The sequence below is a fragment of the Panthera leo genome, chromosome B2 (genome assembly GCF_018350215.1).
Source record: "Panthera leo isolate Ple1 chromosome B2, P.leo_Ple1_pat1.1, whole genome shotgun sequence".
Taxonomy (NCBI): domain Eukaryota; kingdom Metazoa; phylum Chordata; class Mammalia; order Carnivora; family Felidae; genus Panthera; species Panthera leo.
Window position 1 is genome coordinate 128,558,602 of NC_056683.1, and position 4,749 is coordinate 128,563,350.

Sequence of the window (4,749 nt, forward strand, 5' to 3'; positions counted from 1 at the left end):
ACTGGGGATAGGGAGATAGGAGGAGGGAAGGGAAGGAAGGTAGGGAAGGAGTAAAGGAGGAAGGGCAGAAAAGTGGGAGAAGCTCTTTTACCCAGAGTGGCCTGAGAAGACCTCTTCAAAAAGATGCTTGAATGTAGTGAAGGAGCGAGCCAGGCAAAGATCCAGAGAAGAGTTTTGCAAGCAGAAGGAACAGGAATGCAAGGACCTGAAGACCAGTATAGCCAGAGAAAAGTGACGAGAGAATGGTGGGAGACATAGGCAGGGACTAGATCCTGTCTGAGCACGTAGACCATACTGAGGCATTGTCATGTCTTTCTCTTTGTCTATTTGTTTGTTGCTGTTTTCAAAATGATGACAAATTGTTGGAGTATTCTGAGGGGCATGACAGGACCTCTTTTCAGCAGCCAGCACTTTTGTGTTTGTACATTTCTTAGCACTTCCCCCAGAATGGGTTTTCTGTAAATTCTGTACATTGTTTGAAGTGATTCTAGACACTTCCATCCCAGCTTCCCACCTGATGCAGGTAAGGACTTCCTTCAGAAGTGGCCATTAGACTTTCCAATGAGAACACAGAAAGTTGTAGGGGGTGGGGAATGTTCACAATGACAGTGGGGCTAGAATGGCAGTGAGGGAGCCCATCTTAGCCTGGTCACCCATGACCATGGGGTGACTGCTAGAGAGTAATGTTCACATCTGTTCATATTAGTGGCATTTCCTCCATGAGGAAGGAAGGCCAGGATTAAGGCCAGGATTGCCTAACCGCAAAGTCTGAACCCTCGTCTTCTACCATGCTGCCCCCAAACAGGTCAAATGACCAGAAAATAAGATTTAATTGTCATTGTAGATTGTTCCTACCAGTTTATTTTATGTAAAATTCCACGTGGGTCAAATTTCATAATAGAAGTCAAGAGAACCTCTGTGTCCTAGGGCAGCAGCCTTGGAATTTTTACCATAACTTGTTTTATTAGATATTTTTTGAAATAAGTAGACCTTAATTGAAAATTAGAAGAATTTTGTCGTACATAATTTTTAAATAAATAATTTCATTTAATGAATTTTTTAGGACCTGAAATTGCTCTTCTCCAAATAAATCTTATTTAAACAAAGACTATAGCTAAAGTGCAGAGAACAGAGCATTACCTGAGTGTTATTTATTATTATTGGTAATTTTTTGTTGCTATTTTTCTCCTAACAGACTGACTCAAGACTGCCTCATTTTCACCTCTCTGTCCTTGGTTTTGTGAATTGTATGTCTTTCAACTCTACTTCTAAGAGTACACTCACTCTTCTTCTGTCTCTCTGTCTCTCTGTCTCTCCTTCTGTCTCTCTGTCTCTCTATCTCTCTCTCTCTCTCACACACACACACACACATACACACACACACTCACACTCACACTCACATATACATTCATGTCTTCTATAGAGAAATTAACTTGAAGATTTCAGGGACAGAATAAAATGCATTTTGCCCAAACCAACATAACAGAGATGGGGAAACTACCGGACTGGATTTGGTGTCTCACTAACTCCCTTATGTACATCAAATGCTGGAATAATATTGCCCAGATAAAAATCTGGCCTGGGTGGCTATGGCTGTGACCCTGATTAAACTAGTCTTCATATACTATGAGCACTGGATGATAGGCCTAGAATATTAAACACAGAAGGGACTTTGAAGATATCCTCATTCAATTTACATAATAAATAGATGAAGAAACCAAGGTCTTGTTCAAGGGTTGTCAGACAATTAGGCATCAAAATGAGACTAGAACTCATATCCTCTTACCTTTAGAGAAAGTGCCCTTCTTCAACCTATCATGCTTTATTCTGAATTCATGATCAACAGAAACTATGCATTCTTCTAAAACCTAAGTAAGGAAGAACACATCTATATGAAAATCTTGTCCTCTGATACCAATACACTATGATTTCCCTGGATGGAGCCCATCGCTCTTTTCCCATCTTCCCAACCCAGTGACTGTAACTTCTTTCTTCCAAAATGCCATGATGCTTGTGAACACTCTCTAGTAGGGACTTCAGAATTCAGAACAAATCCTTGTTGAACACGAAAGGAGATTGAGGGAACATTGCCTCTTCCAGTGTAGAAATTTTATGGTATTTCTCCCAAGTGTATAATATGTGTGTGGTTGTATTTTATGAAACTTTTATGAGAGTACTTCATTTTGGTTCTTTTCCTTTTATGGTGGGCCTGCTCCTATTATTTTTCTGTAACTGAGCTTTTATTTTTAAATATTAAATTGCGATTATGAAAAGAGGTCCTTTATTCCCAGAGCTGCACTCATGTATATGTAACTTTTTCTGACTTATGTGGCAGCAACTCCCACATCAGAGCTTCAGCCCTGGGTCCATAATTTGCAAGCATCGAATGGAGCCTCATATTGCAATGCAAATTATAGTGCCCAGGGATTGGCAGTATAATCGCCCAGTTACAAAGAAGGTAAAGAGGAAAAGAAATTACCATAATGGGCCACAAAATATATGCAAGAGAATGCTCAGAGGCCTATATGGCAGGTTTCACCACGCTTCTAAAGCTGGGCTTGCTTTCCTCTGAAAACGTGCTCTCCTTTGCAGAAAAAGATGTTGGCTCCATCTTGGAGGAACTTGATCTTCAGTTGCTTTTATGATAGTGATGGATTGGGCTGATTTACTCACATCCTCTCATCTGAACTGCGAAATGGCCAATGAGGATTTGGGATAGCTTTAGAAGCTGAACTTCAGTGGATGGGAATGTTGAAAACATGGAAATTGAGAGAGAACAGCATCCTAGGAGGAGGAAAAGAAGTGAGCAAAGGTGTCAGGACAGAAAGACCTGTCTGAGGAGAAGCACAGTCCAGTTAGGCTAAAGTGTTGGGTCAGACATTTCTGGGACATAGAGATTTGAACTTAAGCATGCATTACCCAATAGAGCTTAGAGTCTGGACCCCTAGACCCTGGTGAATGAGTTTGTCTGAGGGGAAAGCTTCCTCTGATACACTAAACATCTATCACTGAGCCAGGATTCCAGAAAACCATCTCAATGGGGGATGAAAGAAACCCGGAACTCTTCCATTTTGATTCTTAGGATCTCTCCAATTGGCAGCAAATCACCATTTCTTCTAGGATGATACATAATACAATACTGAACATAAGCAGTTCTTCCTCAAATCACTTGGAAATGGGCAAGGAATAGCCCAATGTTTCTTATTCAAGAAATATTTATTAATTAAGTTATTTAAAAAAATTTTTAATTCAATAGTTATCAAGTGCCTACTCAATATGGAGATAGAAAAAAAAAAAAGACACTGTCCCTCCACACAGTCCCTTCTTGGACTGTTGGAGATGACAATCAGACAATTTTGGTAAACTATTGTCAAGGAAATGCTAGAGAAATGTATATGGGATCATGGGAGCCAGAGGAAGGGTACTGATCCCTCCTAGGTGGATGTAGGTGTAGAGATCAGTGGGAATGTCCAAGCTGAGTCAGATGGACAAATAGGATTTGACCAAGCAAATGGGGGCTGGAGGGAGAAAGGAAGATGGTGAGAAGGGCATTCCAAGCAGCAGGGATGGCAGAAAAATAGCAGAAGCACGAAAAAGCATGACTGGTGGTGAGAGTCAGACAGACAGGGATTGCTGGAGCACAAAGTACTGAGTAGGGCATAGTAATTCCCATGGCTTCTGTAACATATTACCACAAACATGGTGGCTTAAAACAACATAAATCTATTTTCTTTACAGTCCTGGAGGTCAGAAATCCACACTCAGTCTTACTGAGCTAAAGTCAAGGTGTCAGCCGTGTTGGCTCCTTCCAGAGGCTCCGAGGGAAGAATCTGTTTCCTTGCCTTCGTCTTCTACTGTGGGTCTGCATCTCTTGCCTTGTGGCTCCTTCCTTCATCTTCAAAGCAAATGTCTCCAATTTCTCCTTTTGTCATCATATCACCTTTTCCTGTGACTCTGACTTCCCTCCCATTTCCTTTTTCCTCACTGACCTGCTTGCCTCCCTCTTGAAAGGACCACTGTAATTACCTGAGACTCACACAGGTAATTTTAGGATAATTTCCCCATCTCGAGATCCTTAATTTAATCACATCTGCCAAGTCCCTTTGTATAAGGTAATATTCAAAGGTACTAAGGATTGGGACGTGGACATATTTGGCGGGGGGGGGGGGGGGGGCAGGGACTACGATTCACTCTATCACATAAGGAATGGCAGGAAATGAGTTTAGGAAGCAAAAGGGGATCCAGTAAAAGAGGGCACTATAAGCCGCATAAGGAGCTTGGATAGAATCCTGTGGTCACTGGGGAACAATTATAGGGTCATAAGCAGGAGAGAAGACAGCACAGTAGAAGCTGGACTGAGGGAGACATGTTGGAAGCAGAAAGACCACTTGGGAGGGTACTGTGAAAACTCATGAGAAATGCTGTTTATGCCCAAAGGTGAAATAGTGGCCCCCACCCACACAGGTCCCTCAGAAAAAGCAGAGGGACATCATATCTGAATCTTTATAAATTCTTATTAAGGGAGTTCTCTCACTTACTTTAGTTGGTACAACACACTGGTACTTGATGATATGATTAATTATCTGAACTGGTTTTATTGACAATTACACAGGGATAACATGTTAAACTAGGACTGTCCCGGGCCAACTGGGCATATAGCTGCCCTCTGTTTGGAGAAGGCACATTGGCCTGAAATGACTTGAATCAATGCTAGTCTGGGTTCTTAGAGAAGTCTTCTAACTCAGTTGA